The 18564-nt window shown below is 36.9% G+C and overlaps 1 protein-coding gene across 1 annotated transcript in view; it reads right to left on the reverse strand.

Annotated features, from left to right (window-relative positions):
- Nucleotides 1-4357: 4357 nt before the first annotated feature.
- LOC110599106 (uncharacterized) overlaps nt 4358-18564 on the reverse strand; it is a 42773-nt gene continuing 28566 nt past the window's right edge. The window contains exon 4 of the mRNA XM_078020435.1: nt 4358-4509. The gene's annotated coding sequence lies outside the window, so the exon portion shown is untranslated. The remainder of the gene's footprint in view (nt 4510-18564) is intronic.

Genomic DNA, 18564 nt, shown 5'->3' on the forward strand with positions numbered 1-18564 from the left:
CATTATAATTATATGAGAAGATACATATATGTAGAGAGAGAAATCACAAATTCAGAATATAAAATATGTCAATTTTCTGTTATTTAAGCCTTATTATTTTTGTCCTCTGGACTAATGGTTCATCAGCATCAATTGGAGGGATTGGAAAACAAACATTGCTGATATCTCCACCTGAGACATTCTCATTCAGCAGGTCTGGGGTCAGGTGATGTGGCAGTGCTGGCCCAAAGCTCATATTCTGAAAGTCTTGGTCGGAAAGGAATGGATGCAAAGTCCCTCAAAATATATGCCAGTGCTGAACAGAGAGAAATCAAAGAAATTCAAGAAAATTCAAAATGATGTTGGACCACAAATAGCATACCACCTAAGTAATATAAATTATAAAATGCAGAGGCCAGAAAGACAAAAAGGCAAAGATATTCAAAATCATTATATCTTAATTGCTAGAGCTTTCTGGACAAATGCTTCCTTGACCATGTATCTGCCAATATAGGCTTAATTTGAATCTCATGAAGGGTAGAGTGTTGTGTCTTTATAAATAAGAAATGCAATGTTGGTCCTTTCTTCTGGGCCTCATGCCCTCATTTTTGGGGTCTTCATTGCTCCTCAAAGTTAACACCTATGTCTCACCCTGGTATCTCTACCCATCAGTCAGAGCTTAAAATGAGTTCTTCCATTGCTCACACCAAAATCCTGAATAAAATAAGGTTTTACCCTATTCAGAATAAATAGGATTGTATAAAAAAAGCATGACTGATTCATTCATGCAAAAAAAAATATAAAATGGCTATCATATTCAATATGTGACTTCTCTTAGGAAAAAATGTATTATTTTCTTACCTAATTATGAATGTTCCCATGTTACAAATGTTTAGAGGAAATGTTTAAACTTGACACTGGTATGAAAAACTGTCTGCTATAGTTTGGATCTTCAGTAACCCCCAAAGGCCCGTGTGTTAGATTCCTGTTCACAGGTCTTTGGCATTATTGGAAGCAGTGGGACCGTTAGGAGGACCTAGTGAAAGGAATATTGGACCCTTCCCCTTCTCTCTCTCATTTTCTTCCCATCTACCATGAGGTGTGCAGCCTTCTTCACCTCAAGTTCCCACTTATACTGCCCACCACAGGCCCAAAGCCACACATCCAAGTCACCATGGAATGAGACCTCTAGAACCATGAGCTAAAATAAATCTTTCCTTCCCTATTAAATTGTTTATCTTGGGTATTTTGTCAGACAGAAAGCTAACACACTGTCACATGTAGTTGTCCTGCCCACAGGTCCCCAAAATCCTGAAAGCAACCCTGAGATTAAGGAATGTACAGACCCACCCACACCAGCCCGAGCAGGGACCCAGGCTCACAGCAGACCCGGGTCCACCCCCCCATCCGAGGGGCAGACACCCATGGAAGCCTAGCCTGGGCACAGGACTGCTCCTTTCGACCAGCAGACTACCACGGGAGGTCAAGCCCAGATCCACCCACACTGACCTGTGTGGAACTCAGGCTCACATGAGGCCCAGGTTCACCCCTCCACTGGCAGGCACTTGCATCCAGCACAGGACTGCCACTTCCAACCAGCAGACTACTGCAGGATCCCAGGCCAGACCAGATCTGTCCACACTGTCTTACGCAGGACCCAGATCCAGGATAGGTCCGAGTTTGCCCCTCACACACCTGGGAGCCTAAGCCTAACCCACTTCCATCTTGGGACACTGCAGTCACTACCATAGCCTTCCCCACACAGTAGCCCCTAACTTTTTGAAAACAGACAGGGACTAAAAGCATCCCTTTGGGATGCCATCAGAGCAGGTATCCCAAAAGGAGTGTGAAGCACACCCTTTCAGCCCCATCACTGTAAGACATTGCTTCCATCTTGGGGCACCTTAAATATTATCTCAAGTTACCTCAGCCATTGCTGCCACCACCTGTAGATTCAGTAGCATACATTGAGGGGCACCAGCAGGATCTGGAAGCCCAACATCAAGGTGAGGTACAGACAATCTGCACAGGTACTGTAAGAATATAGGGAAGAAACTGTAATATCTCAGATCCATGCTGCAAGAAAGGAAGATATAGACAACATGAAAAAATAAGGGAGGAAAGTGCCCCAAACAAACCAGAACACTATAATAACAGAACCTATGGACAGTAAAGTTGATGAAATATCGTAGGGGGAGTTCAGAAGGTTCATAATTAAAAGATCTGTGAATTAAGGAATGACCTAAATGAGCAAATACAGGCAAAAACTGATGACTCCAACAATGAGATCAGGGAACGGATTCCACCTCTTGGGTCCCCTTCTTCCTCCGGGAGAAGTCTTTTCTGCTGTCCTTTAATAAACTTCTACTTTCCACTCTGACCTTGCCTCAGTGTGCTTCTCTGGTGTTATTCTTCAACATTGGGGAAGCAAGGACTCATCACCGGTCAACAGCGGTAACATATTAGAGGTTCCCAACCGAGATTCTATACAAAGTAAAGGTGCTGGGACAGGAGAATTGGACCCACCACTCTCGGATTAAGGCCTGCCATCCTGAGCCGATACCCAAAGAGACTTCTTCTTCCCAAGAAACTGAGGAGCGATACTCCTGCACTCCAGTAGAGGACCTAAGATATCTCTTCTGCAGAGAAAATGGTGATATGTAAACTTTTCCTTCTCTTTCTCTTTGCTACCATAAACAGACCAACTGAGGCAACTCTTTTCTAATGTGGGTCAACAATATGCCACTAGGTTACAGAAAGATAATTGCTGGATATGAGGACTATTACCCCTTTCCAACACTTCTGGACTACCTTGGTGGGTATCCCCCTTACAAGGAAATGACTGGATAAATTTACAATCCTTAATGTTACAACAAAAGAAAGAAAGACCCTATTTACAAAGTCCCTCTCGTACAAATGTTAATTTATGGCCTATAAATGAAACTTTATCACAACCTGGTCATGGAAAGATTTTCACTTTAAACCAGACCAACCTTCAGATGTCCACTACTGTTAAATCCCATCTAATTCTCTGCTTCCACTACGCGCACCATCAATATGTCACAGATATAAAGATGGTTATTATCAGATTTGGGATGGAGATTTATGGCTCACTCCCACTATTGGGCATTTAAACCAAAAAGCCCCACTCTGTTGGGAACAATGAAACCATACCTATGACACGTGGCCTAATGCTACTCAAGAATTAGGATGGACCCCAGAGTTACAATGTCAACAAATTATAGTTTTACAATCCAAGGATTGGTTTGGAACAAAATGGCTTTCTAGACCTAAAACTATTTGGCCAGCACCCAATGGGACTCAATAGATATGTGGAACTAACCTACCCCTGGATGCAGGGGAGATGGACCCCAAATATAACACAGCCAGCAAACCTCCCCAATCTCAAACACAGATGGAGACGATCTGTGTTTCGTTGGTATGATCATCTAGCTTCTCTGTTTATCCCACAAATTGGTTTAGAAGATATAATGTGGCATGTGGAGACTTTAAACAATTATACTCAAACTTCCCTCCATGATGTTGAGGAAAGTATCTCTCTCCTTAATACTGAAATAACACTTATGAGGAAGGCCATCTTACAAAATCGGATGGCTTTAGATGTCCTCACTGCAGCCCAAAGTGGTACTTGTGCCATTATTAAAACTGAATGTTGTGTTTACATCCCTGACAATTCTAGCAATGTGACAAATATCCTTAAAGATTTACATGCTCAGATAGAAGCCATGTCCTCACCAACTTTGTCATGGGAACAATATCTTAGCTCCTGGTTCTCCGGTACTTCCTGGTGGAAAACACTGTTAGTCTCTTTCTTTGGCGTCATACTCATTGGCATATTCCTGTGCTGTGGCATTTATTGCTGCATCAATATGGTTCCAGTACTAATGAATTATTGTTTCCCTTACAGACCACCCATCACTCAAATGGCCCTCCAGCCTAGTACTTCTCAATCGGATTTCTATCATGGACTACTTGATAGACTCGATTTTTAAAGGGGAACTCCAAACTGCTTGCCCAACATCGTCCCCTTTCAGCTTGAAGAAGCCAGAACGATCTTCGCCCCCATTCCTTACAGCAGTAAGGAGTTCCCAAAATTAGAGGGGGGAATGAAGCCAGATTTAAAATTAGGTAGTCAGTGTAGTTAGGTAAATCAGGTCTAATATCAAGTGAAATCTAAAATCTAACATGAATCTAAAATTCATGTTGAGAATGAATTTCCGGAAAAGTTGAGCAACTCTTGGAATGTTAATGAAGCTCAGGAAACAGCCCCCAACAGATTTGAAGACAGCCTGTCCCAAAGAAATGTTAATGAACAGCAAACTTGACTCGGAAGTGCCCAGATTACTTCTTTGGCCCACCTGTGTCCCAACCCTTCCCACCTACATTCCATCACCAAAAACTATAAAAAGGGAAACACACTCGCCCTTCAACAGATTCCACCTCAGGTCCCCTTCTTCCTCCGGGAGAAGTCTTTTCTGCTGTCCTTTAATAAACATCTAATTTTCCACTCTGAAATAAAAAAACAAACAATGAGATCAGGGAGCAAATAAAGGTAGCAAAAGATTACTTCAAGAGAGAGCTAGAGTCTCTGAAAAAAAAAGTCAGAAATCCTTGAGATAAAGGATATAATAAATCAAATTTTAAAAACTCAATAGAAAGCATAACCAACAGACTAGATCACTTGGAAGAAAGAACATCATAAAATGAAGACAAAGTATACAATCTGGAAAATAAAGTTGATTACACAGTGGAGATAATAAGAAACCATAGACAGAACATGCAAGAATTATGGGACAGCATCAAAAGACCAAATATAAGAGTTATTGGGATAGAGGAAGGCACAGAATTTCAAACCAAAGGAATGTACAATCTCTTCAATGAGATAACATCAGAAAATTTCCCAAACATAAAGAATTAAAGAATTGGAAAACCAAATACAAAAAGCTAACAGGACACCAAATGTACAAAATTACAACAGATCTACACCAAGGCACATTATAATGAAAATGCCTAGCCTACAGAATAAGGATAGAAACTTAAGAGCCACAAGAGAGAGAAATCAGATCATATATAGCAGGGAGACCAATTCGTATCTCAGCAGATTTTTCAACCCAGACCCTCAAAGCTAGAAGATCATGGAACAACATATACCAAGCTCTGAAAGAAAATGGATGCCAACCAAGAATCTTATATCCAGTAAAACTAAGCTTTAGATTTGACCATGAAATAAAAACTTTCCATGATAAACAAAAGTTAAAAGAATTTACAACTAGAAAGCCTGCACTACAGAGCATCCTCAGCAAAATATTCCATGAAGAGGAAATGAAAAACAATGATAGAAATCAGCAGGCAGAGGGTATTACACTAAAGGAAAATAAGAGGAGAAACCAAGTCAAGTTAAATACCAAAAATAAACAAAAATGGCTGGGAATACAAATCATGTCTCAATAATAACTGTGAATGTTAATGGTCTAAACTCACCAATCAAAAGACACAGACTAGCAGATTGGATCCCACCGACGCCCCCCCCCCCCCGCCAAAAAAAAGAGCCAAAAACATGCTGCCTTCAAGAGACTGATTTCATAGAAAAAGATATTTACAGACTGAAGGTGAAGGGTTGGGAAAAATCATACCACTCACATGGACTGCAGAAGCAATCAGGGGTTTCCATCCTCATATCAAATAAAGTAGACTTCAAACTAAAGTCAATCACAAAGGATAAAGAAGGACACTATATACTGCTCAAGGGAACTATACACCAACAAGACTTAACAATTATAAATATATATGCCCCAAACAATGGAGCGTCTATGTTTATCAAACAAACTTTTCTAAAGTTCAAGAGTCAAATAGGCCACAACACAATAATTGTAGATGACTTTAACATACCTCTTTCACCACTGAATAGGTTTTCCAAACAAAAGCTAAACAAAGAAACTATAGAACTCAATAATACAATCAATAATTAACACTTAACTGACATATATAGAATATTTTATCCTTCAACGAGAGAATACACTTTCTTCTCAGCAGCACATGGATCCTTCTCTAAAATAGACCATATACTATGCCACAAAGCAACTCTTAGCAAATATAAAAAAGTAGAGATACTGATGCATTTTATCAGCTCATAATGGAATGAAATTAAAAATCAATGATAAAATAAGGAATAAAGTCCACTCTAACACCTGGAGACTAATAATATTGAATGTGTTGCAGAAAACATCAAAAAGACAATTAAAAAAATTTTAGAGGTGAATGGAAACACAGATGCAACATATTGAAATCTCTGGGACAATATGAAAGCAGTACTAAGAGAAAAGTTAATTGCATGGAGTTCATTCATAAAAGAGGAAAATGTCAACAAATAAATGACTTAACATTACATCTCAAAGCCCAAGAAAAAGAAGAACAAATCAACACCAAAAGCAGCAGAAGAGAGGAAATAATTAAAATTAGATCTTAAATCAATGAAATTGAAACAAAAAAAATTGAAAAAATTGACAGAACAAAAAGTTGCTTCTTTGAAAAAATAAATAAAATTGACAGACCCTTAGCCATGCTGATGAAGAGAAGGAGAGAGAAAACTCAAATCACTAACATATGTGATAAAAAAAAGAAAATATCACAACAGACACTACATAAATATATTAGAAATATATATTAGAAATTATTTTTGAAAACTTGTACTCCAATAAAATAGAAAATATTGAAGGTATCAACAAATTTCTACAGTCATATAATTTGCCCAAATTGAATCAGGATGATATACACAATTTAAATAGATCAATTTCAAGTGATGAAATAGAAGACACCAACCAAGAAAAGCCCAGGACCAGATGGATATATAGCTGAGTTTTACAAGACCTTTAGAGAAGAACTAATATCAATACTCTTCAATTTATTTCAGGAAATAGAAAAAGAGGCAGCACTTCCAAGCTCATTCTATGAAGCCAATATCCCCCTGATCCAAAAACCAGGCAAAGACACATCAAGGAAAAAATCTTCAGACCAATATCTCCAATGAACATAGATGCAAAAATTTTCAATAAAATTCTGACAAATCAAATACAAAAACATATCAAAAAGATTGTGCACCACAATCACATGGGATTCATTCTGGGGATGCAAGGTTGGTTCAACATATGGAAATCAATAAATGTAATTCATCACATCAATAGATTCAAAGATAAGAATCATATGATCATCTCATTAGTTGCAGAAAAATCACTTGACAAAATACAGCATGCCTTTATGTTCAAAACACTAGAAAAACTGGGGATAACAGGAACATATTTCAACATCATAAAGGCTATCTTTGCTAAGCCCCAGGCCAACATCATTCTAAATGGAGAAAAATTGAAGGCATTCCCTCTAAAAACTGGAACAAGACAGGGATGCTAAATTTCACTACTTCTATTTAACTTAGTCCTTGAAACACTGGTCAGAGCAATTAGACAGACCAAGGAAATTAAAGAGATATGCATAGGAAAAGAAGAACTCAAATTGGCACTAATTGCTGACAATATAATTCTATACCTAGAAGACCCTAAAAGTTCCACCAGAAAACTTCTAGAAGTAGTAAATGAATTCAGCAAAGTAGCAGGATATAAAATCAACACTCATAAATAAAAGGCATTTCTGCATGTCAGTGACAAATCCTCAGAAAAGGAACTGAGGAAAACTACCCCATTTACAATATCCTCAAAAAATAATAAAATATTTGGGAATCAACTTAATGAAAGAGGTGAAAGATCTATAGAATGAAAATTACAGAACCTTAAAGAATTAAGTTAAAGAAGACCTTAGAAGATGGAAAGATCTAACTTGCTCTTGGATAGGCAGAATTAATATTATCAAAATGATCATATTTCCAAAAGCACTATACAGATTTAATGCAATTTCGATGAAAATCCCAATGACATTCCCCATAGAGATAGAAAACGGAATTATGAAATTCATCTGGAAAAATAAGAGACTCAGAATAGCTAAAGCAATCCTTGGCAACAAGAGTGAAGCAGGGTTCATCACTATACCAGGCCTTAAACTATACTACAGAGCAATAGTAACAAAAACAGCATGATTTTGGCACCAAAACAGACTGGAAGACCAAAATGGTACAGAATAGAGGACTAACCCATAAAATTACAATTATATATTAGACAAAGGTGCCAAAAACATGCATTGGAAAAAAGCCTCTTCAACAAAGGTACTGGGAAAACTGGAAATCCATATGCAACAAAATAAAATTAAGCCCCTATCTCTCACCATGCACAAAACTCAACTCAAGGTGGATCAAGGACCTAGGAATTAAACCAGAGACTCTGCATCTAATAGAAGAAAAAGTAAGCCCTAATCTCCATCATGTGGGATTAGGCCACAACTTCCTTAATAAGACTCCTATAGCGCAAGAATTAAAACCAAGAACTAATAAATGGGGTGAACTCAAACTAAAAAAGTTTCTTCTCAGCAAAAGATGTTTCAATCTGTGAGGTGAGTAGAGAGCCTGTATCTTGGGAGCAAATTTTTACCCCTCTCACATCAGATAGAGCAGTAATCTCCAGGGTATATAAAGAACTCAAAAAGTTAAAAACACACAAAAAATAAGTAACCCAATCAATAAATGGGCCAAGGACACTAAATAAATACTTCTCAGAAGAGGATATACAATCAATCAACGAATATATGAAAAAATGTTCATCATTGCTAGCAATTAGGGAACTGCAAATCAAAGATTTCATCTCTAAGATTTCATCTCACTCCAGTCAGATTGGCAGCTATTATGAAGACAAACAACAGTAAGTGTTGGCGAGGATGTGGGGGTAAAGGTACACTCATATGCTGGTGGTGGGAATGCAAATTGGTGCAGCCAAAATGGAAGGCAAAATGAAGATTTCTTGGAAAATTGGGGATGGAATCACAGTTTGAGCCAGCTATCCCTTTCCTTGGTCTATACCCAAAGGACTTAAAAAGAGCATACTACAGGGACACAGCCACATCTAGGTTTTTAGAAGCACAATTCACAATAGCTAAACTATGGAACCAATCTAGATGCCCTTCAATAGATTAATGGATAAAAAAATGTGGCATATATACACAATGGAATATTACTCAGCAATAAAAGAGAATAAAATCATGGCATTTGCAGGTAAATGGATGGAGTTAGAGAAGATAATGCTAAGTGAAGTTAGCCAATCCCAAAAAAACAAATGCTGAATGTTTTCTTTCATATAAGGAGGCTGATTCATAGTGGGGTAGGGAGCGGGAGCATGGGAGGAATAGACAAAGTCTAGATGGGGCAGAGGGGCTGGAGGGGAAGGGAGGGGCATGGGTTATAAATGATGGTGGAATGTGATGATCATCATTATCCAATGTACATGTATGAAGACACAAATTGGTGTGAATATACTTTGTATACAACCAGAGATATGAAAAATTGTGCTCTATATGTGAAATAAGAATCGTAATGCATTCTGCTGTCATACATAAATAAAAAATTAATTAAAATTTTAAAAAGGGAATTATAACTGGATTATTTTTTTATGTATTATTTATATAATCATTGTCATGAGAGAGAAGATCACATGGAACAACTAATAAGGGCAGGCCATACTGCAGAGGTAGCAAGCATCTCAGACTCTGCCCTCCAAGGATTTCTAAACTGGCTATGCCTCCATTGACCCACCAGATTCTTCCAATGGACAGTCAGTGGCTTAGATGTGGCTATGGACCTGAGACCTTATCCCAGTATACAGCTGGCTCTCAGTATCTACGGTTTCTTCATCCACGGATTCAACCAACTATGGATCAAAAATTTTAGAAAAACATTGTTCCTCTACTGAACATGTAGAGATTTTTTTCTTATCATCATCCCTAGAAAATACAGCATAACAGTTGTTTACATAGCAGTTATATTGATTAGGTATTATGAGTAACTATAAGTCATCTAGAGATGATTTAAAGTATACAGGAGGACATAGTAGGTTCTATGCAAATTCCATGACATTTGAGGTGGGGAGTTACTGGGGATTAAACTCAGGGTTGCTCAGCCACTAAGCCACATCCCCAGCCCTATTTTGTATTTTTACTTAGAGACAAGGTCTCCCTGAGTTTCTTAGCACCTCAATTTTACTGAGGCTATCTTTGCACTGTCAATCCTCCCACCTCAGCCTGCTGGGATTGAAGGCGTGTGCCACTGTGCCTGGCCATGACATTTTTTATAAAGAATTTGTGCAGGGGGCTGGGGATGTGGCTCAAGCGGTGGCACGCTCGCCTGGCATGCGTGCGGCCCGGGTTCGATCCTCAGCAGCACCACATACCAACAAAGATGTTGTGTCCGCCGAGAACTAAGAAAAAATAAATAAATGTTAAAATTCTCTCTCTCTTTCTCTCTCTCTCTCTCTCTCTCTCTCTCTCTCTCTCTCTCTCTGTCCCCCTCTCTCACTCTCTCTTTAAAAAAAAAAAAAAAAAAGAATTTGTGCATTCATAGTGTTTAGTATCCTTCCAGGTCCTGGAACAAATTCCCCACATATGACAATATGCACATCTGACAATATTACACACACACAGGTGACCGGCCCTGCATTCTCCCAGATCAATGCTGCATTTGAATGAGGCCTTCACTCACATCATGTCAGCACTAGCACCATATTTTCCCACATCAGAGCCCACAGCACCTCCTTATCCTCTCTCAACAAACATCAGAAGCATTGGAGGGGAGGGATGAAGTCCAGGCAGCGTAATGACAGCATCATTGTCTCCACCTAGCACTATTTACATTATATATTTGCTCTAAACAAAAGTAAAGGGATACGTGAGGTTGAAACAAAGAGGGAAAAGTGGCAAATGAAGGAATGTGAAAGGGTAACAGCATGTTTGTGATCCCCAAACACAAGTGCCATGGCACAGTGCCACCAGGAAGCTGGGGAGATCATAAGTACCACTGTGAGAGTCATAGCCCATGCACATGTGTGAAGATGAACCCTTGTAGATGAGGTTAGGAAGTATTTTCATTCTTTCTATCTAGGGAATCGAGGAATAGTAGGAATATCTAGGAATAACAGACACTGTTCAAGGACAGACCAGAGATCACCCTCCAGGTTTCCAGGAAGCCCGAGCATCACTCTCTTGGACTTGCTCCTTGAAATTTCAAGTTATCCCACACAGGCAGGGCCCAACAAGCCAAAGATGGAGTCAGAGAGTAGAGGACCTGGGGCTTCTCCTGCAATGTCCTCTCAAGACTAAAGAGCATCTCTTAAAAGTCTTGGTGGGCCAAAGATTTTGAGTGGTCACTTAAGGACTGAGTACACAGGATAACAGAATGGCTCTTAAGAATCCAAAAAGGCCTCCATAGGAGAAAGTCAAGACTGCCTGGGAAGCTTCCCATCCCTCCCATCACGTCCTGAAGATTTCAAGTGGTTGGCAGAAAGCAGTGGCTGCAGAAAGCTTGCCAACTGCTTCAGTCATCTCCATGTTATCGTAAGCACAGCTGCATATGTTGGCACCCATTGAATACCCATCTCTGAGTTAAAAAAAAAAATGAGTCCTAGCAAACAGGGAGAGCCAGTGCAATATTTGATTTTCTAAACTATGATGTTTTTGGCACACATAAAAAAGAATACAAATTCATCTATGCTATGTCTATGAAGATACATGGATATGACTGTGGAAAGCAAAGAGAAAACTTTAAATCCCTAAGGAATTTAGAAGAATGGAAAAGCTTGTCCCCATAAATATGTCTTTAAATAATGTCATCTTCAGAGATGACAAGTGTAACACATGCTCAACACAATGTCTGAGACAATGCGGAGAATAAAGGAGGTATTAAGCTATCACACACCCTTTCTCCATTTATTCCCCAAATCGTAACAGCCTAATCCTAAACTCAAAGGAAAACATAGACACTCAGGTGCTTTGAGTTACTATGCTTACAGAAAAATGGAAGACAGATGTATAAATACAGACATGCATAGGCACACATGATACTCCTCCACCTTTTCCCATTTAAAATATCACAAACACTGCTCCAGGTCAAGAGACAAATTGATTCTTTTGAGAAGCTTCACAGTATTCACAGTATGGCTGTCCCATGGCATATCAAACTTTCTTGTTGATGGACTATCAATTTATCAGGTTGTACTCATTTTTTACTGTTAAAAACAAGCAAACATCAGTGTGAATGGTAGGCTGATGACCTCCAGAAATCGTCTCCTTCATAACAGCAACAGATACTGTCATAAAAACTGTCATATCACCTTTCCTAACCTCTGAAAAATAGTCAAAGTTTGCAGTAATACAGGGATCCTTTATGCAAGTCAAGCAGCCAAATCTCAGCAAGAACAGAAAGTTTTGTAGCACTTTTAACTTGCCCTATTCCTATCTCCTCCTCCCTAGGTCCTGGATACCCTTGAAAACCAACAGCTGGCAGCCATACTGAACCAGCAGCCTGCAACCTCTGAAGAGGGAAAAGGGTTGGAAGCCCTTCAAAGCTCAGGTCCCAGAGAATTATCATTATGTGACTTCTCAAGTGCTCCCCCAAAGAGTCCCAACAACAAGGCTTGTCTTTATTTGATCTGTGTCAAATAAAGAGCAAACAGTATAAATAGCCTTTGGAGAGATACACGGGAAGGACAATTGTGGAAAACAGATGAGTAGTGACTGTTGTGTGTCATGACTATCTGAGGCAGTGGTAACAGGTGGAACAACATATAAGCTAATAAAAAAGGAAAAGTTAGGCAATCAGATGACTTCGGAAAGCTTGGAAAATCTCTGACATGTTCTTGGGAACCAAGAAGGCACACCTAGGATTGTGAGAATGTTAAGGAAAAAAAACTAAGACCTTCCCATGTTCTCATTTCTGGTTGACCTTCAGGCTCTATGCAAGCACAAGTAATGGCAAAAGTAAAAAATGTCAACTCAGTTGCTGAGCAGTAAAAGCATCCCCCAAGACACAAAAAGGCCCTTGGAAAAGACTGGAGAATGTTCTGGTTCCAGATATATAAATATAAAAAGTTGCTCTCCAATTATTAGCTAACCACTGAGATAACAGCACATATTTCAATGACCACACATGACAAAGAACACAGACTTGATAGAATTAGTTCAGAAAAGACACTAAACAACAAAAAATAACAACAAAAAAAATCACAATAAATCATGAAGGGTGGAAGAATTTCATTTATAGAGTTGTGACATTATATAATTTTCAATGTCTAGTTTTTAAATAGAAAATTACAAGACAAGCAAAGAAATTATAAATTATGGTCCAGATATGGGGGAGGCAATCAAAAGAAAATATGGCCAGAAAATGTTCCCAGGAAGCCCAGACATTAAACTTATTAAACAAAGATTTTAAATCAGCAATTTGGGGGGCTAAAATGAAAGAATACTGGACAGTAACTCAAATCCACAAGAAAAAATAAAGAGTACAGATGAAGAAAGGTGAAATTCTCTTTCTATTTATACCTAAAGGCATATTTACATATACACATAGCATGATTTTTAAAAATTCATTCCATATTTCCTCCCCTTTCTCATCCCTCTTCTTTCCTTCTTGATCTCCTTCTTCTACTTCAATGATCTTCCCTAAATCGTTATGATATCATCTTCTCCTCCTTTCCTTTTGTTTTAAGGCAACCACATCTTATAAAGAAACTATGAGAATGATACACCAAATATAAAATATCAGTAAAAAGATAGAAATTATTTTCAGGAAAAAGTACCAAAATGCAATTCCAGAATTTTTTAAAAAGTACAAAAACTGAAATTAAAAATTCACTAAGGAGCTCAGCAGCAGATTTGAGCTGGAAGAAGAAAAACTCAGGACTTTGGAAGATAGTTTGGTAGAGGTTCTCTAAAATGAGGAACAAAAAAATAAATAAATGAATTAAAAATGGGCAGAGCCACAGAGACCCCAGAGATACCACCAAGTATATGAACATCTGCATAATGAGAGTTCAAAGAAGAGAGGAGAGAAAAAGTATATTTGAAGAAATATAATGATCCAAATAGTCCTAGAAGTGACAAAAATGCTAATCTACATGTTTGGGAATCTCAATGAATCCCAAGAAGGGTAAACACATAGAAAGGAAGTCTTAGGTACATCATAATCAAACTTTCAAAGGCAAAGTGGCCATCACAAAAGCTGCAAGTAAAGAAGTAACCTCTCACATGCAGGGGTGAGGGGGGCTGCTCAATCAAATTAACAACTGATTTCTCATCAAAATCATGGAGGTCATAAAGCAATAGGATCACATACACAAAATACTGAATGAAAAGACTACCAACCAAGAATTCTATATCCAGCAAAATTATCATTCAAAAATAAAGAAGAAATTCAGATAAATTTGTTGCTAGCCAACCTGCCCTACAACAAGTAGCAGAGGGGTATTTTGGGCTAAAATGAAAGGATACTGGACAGTAGCTCAAATCCACATGAAAAAATAAAGTGTACAGATGAAGACTGCATAGTTAATATAAAAGAGTATGTAATTACGTTTTTGTTTATAACATTTTTTCACCAACCTAATTTAAAAGACACACCATAAAGCAATAACTATAAAGCCATGCTGATAAGCATACAATGTGTAAAGATATAAAGTGTATGACAATAACAGAAAAAGGAGAGGGAGTAAATAGAGTTATGTAACAGCAAAGTTTTTACATTCATTTAAAATTATTTGATATCAATCCAAGGTAGATTGCTATAACTTAAGACTATTGATTGTAATCCCCAGGGCAAAAAGTAAGACAACTCCACTTAAAAGAAAAGATGTGAATTTAAGTGACACTGTAGAAAATATCTGTGAATTTGAGTGATAATGTATATCTATGTAATACAAAGTGTTACTAACATAATACCAGAACAAAGACCTAAGATATAATAGAGGAACAAAATGTAAATGGATGAGCCAGTCCAATCACAAAAAGAGAGATTGGTAGAATGGGTTTTAAACACATAAGCCAATCATGCTTTCAAAAACAGAAAAACTTTACATTCAAATATGCAGATATATTGTAAATATATAGAAGAAGATATAACAAGCAACAACAAAAAGAGAGCTGTAGTGGTTATGCCAATATCACACAAAATACATTTTAAGACCAAAATAATGTTACTAGAGACACAGAGAACATTTTATAATGATAAAAGGGTCAATTCATCAAAAAATACATAACAATTATAAACGTATGCATCAAACAACAGAATCCCCAAAATACATAAAGTAAAAACTTCCAAAATTAAAGGGAGAAATGAAACCCTTAACAATAATTATCAGAGACTTCAATATCCTACTTTTAATAATAGACAGAATGCTGAGGCAGAAGGAAACAGGACAATTAAACCATACTGTGAAACAACTAGACCTACCAGACATCTATAGAAGTTCCACCCCACAATAGCAAAATGCATGCTTGTTCTCAAATACATATGGAACATTGTCTAGGACAGACCATATTTGAATCCATAAAACAAGTTTTAATAAATTTAAATGAATTTAAATAATACAAAGTATGTTTTTCTGAACAAAATTCAATGAAATTACAAATCAATAACAAAAGTAAGCTTGGGTAATTCACAAGTATGTGGAAAATAAATAACATATTCTTAAATAACCAATGACTCAATAAAGAAATTATAAAGGAAATCAGAAAATACTTTGAGATGAATGATCACAAAAACAAATTATACCAAAACTCTGGGAATACAGTGAAATAAATGCTTAAAAGTAAATTTATAGCTATAAGCACCTAAATTAATTTTTTAAGATTTCAAATCAATAACCTAACCTTCCATTTTAAGAAATTAGGAAAAAAATCTTTAAGAAGCAGAAACAGGAAGTAATAAAGATTAAAATAGAAATTAATTAAATACAGACAGAAAAACAATAAACAAAACCAATGAAACAAAACTTGTTTGAAAAAAATCAACAAAATTAACAAACCTTTAGCTAGACTGACCAAGAAAAAAATGATGACTCAAATGACTAAATTTAGAAATTCAAGAAGGAACACGACTGCTGGACTCCTTCCTTATACCATATTTAAAAATTTAACTCCTTTTGGGTCATAGACATAAATGAAGTGCTAAAACTATAAAATTCTTAGAAGAAAATGTTGATACAATCTTCATGACCTCAATGAGGCATAGGCTTCTTAAACACAACCCCAAAAGCACAAGGGACCAAAGAGAAACAAATAGCTTGAACTCCATCAAAATTAAAGCCTTCAAGGGATGGGGATGTATCTTAGGGGTAGAATGCTCACTTAGCATGCACCAGGACCTGGGTTCAACACCCAGCACTTTAAAAAAAAAAGAAGAAGAAGAAGAAACTTTAGTGCTTTAAAGGGCACTAACAAGAAAGCAAAGTGATAACTCATAGAATGGGAGAAAGTATCTGTAAATCATGTCTCTGAAAAGGGCTTTATATTTAGATAAGGTTGTCACAAAGACAATAACTACTGTTGGTAAGGACGTGCATGCTGGTGAGGATTCAAAATGGGCAGCCACTTTGGAAACTATTCGCATTATTCTTCATAATGATAAATGTGAAGGTGCTATGTGACTGAGCAATTCCAATCTTAAGAACACACTCAACAAATTTCAGAACACATTCCATCACAAATCTGACTTAAATCTGTCAGATCAACTCGACCAGCATTTTGATACCTACTATGTTCATAGTAGAGTTATTTATAATAGCCAAAACGTGAAACAATCCAAATGTCTACCAACTGATAAAAAGAAAAATGTGATAACTCCATAAAATCGAATTTTATGTGGTCATAAAAAGAAATGAAATACTGACACATGCCACAATACGGATGAACCTTATACACACTACGAACTGAAGGAAGCCAGACACAAAATACCATATATTGTTCGATTCCACTTATATGAAATGTTCAGGATGGGCAGATCCATAGAGACCAAAAACAGGGGTTGGAGGAAGAAGAGAATAGGGAATGACTGCTAGTGTGTACAGGGGTTTTTATTGCTGTTGTCATAGAATGAATATGATCTTGATTTAGGCAATGATGATGGTTACACAACTTTGCGAATGTAAGAAAGCCTACTGAGTTATGCACTTTAAATGGGTGGATTTTATAAAATGTACATCTCAATAAAAATGAAAATGCAGAAATAAACACCTCTGTACATGTATTGCTACATGCTGTGGTTTTATTTCTAAAGAACATATTCCCAAGAGATTGATATAAATATCAAAGAAATTTTCCCCCGAATTTTGTATATTGCCAGATTATTTTACCAAAGTGGTACACTAATTCACACACAACTAAAATGCACTGAAAGTTTCATCTCTTTCAGAGTTCTGTCTCACTAATTTTTACCAAGCTGATGGGTGAAAACAAGATCATTATTTAAGCTCCATTTCCCTCTTTCATTTATCAATATGCAAACTTCTTTTCAATCAATATGCAAATGAGATTTTTCCAACTTTGAATTGCCAAACTGTATCCTTTGCCTATTTTTCTATTAGGTTGTTTACCTTTTTCTTAACAATTTGAGAGCTTTGTGTACATTAGATTGTAGTCACCCTTTAGCTGACTTAGTATTAACAATTTTACCTTTTTGTTTATGGTATCTACATCCTTAAGATATTATATGTAGATACCATAAACATCCTTAACATGTCCATTTAGATTAGTAGGATATGGTTTGAACTATTTGAAAAAGCAAGAAATAACCAAGCCTACTTCACATGAACTCTTTCCTTAAAACTCCTTACTCCTTCTGGCTCTTCAATCGCACTGTTGAAATAGAAGCCATCCAAAAACAAAGTTCCTGTTTTCCCACCACCAATCATGCCAACCTACCTGACCCTGCACCTTAAATTCTCAAAGTGGTCAACCAGTCTCTTTTAGGACTCAAAGACCACTCTCCCTTAGTATAGCTGCTTTGAAATTTGTATTCAAATCTCTGGCTTTGTATCGTATGGCAACAGGACTGGAACTTAGTGTCAAAATGCTGATAGAGTTGATCTTGACAGATTCGAGTCATGATACAATAACTATTAAACATTAAATCCATTTCTTGAAATTATCAGTTCTAGGCTTGATCTTGTCAAAATTCCAGAGCACTGTTTTCACACTTTTTTTTTTGTCTCAAGACCTCTTCAAACTCTTAAAATTGAGGATCCCTGGGATTTTTTGTGTAGGTAGTTTATACCTATCCATTTTTACTGTATTTATTCATTTCATTTAAAATATTTATTCATTCATTTATTTTAAAGAACAATAATGAATAGATTGCATACTAGCACCAATAAAATAGTGTATGAAAAAAATAAGTATATTTTCTTAAAAAAAAAAACAAATATTTGACAGAGGGCCACATTATTTTATATATTTACAAATCTCTTCACCTGCTGTCTTGATAGACAGTTCAGTCTCATTTCTGTATCACATCTAACCTGTTTGTAATATGTTGTTTTGCTTTAAGTATATGAAGAAAACTCAATTTCAAACAGACAGGTAGGTGAGAAATATTAAAAATAACACATCAAAACTTGAAAAGTACCAGGTGTGGTGGCACATGACTGC

This window comes from Ictidomys tridecemlineatus, chromosome 8, assembly GCF_052094955.1.
Source record: "Ictidomys tridecemlineatus isolate mIctTri1 chromosome 8, mIctTri1.hap1, whole genome shotgun sequence".
Lineage (NCBI taxonomy): Eukaryota > Metazoa > Chordata > Mammalia > Rodentia > Sciuridae > Ictidomys > Ictidomys tridecemlineatus.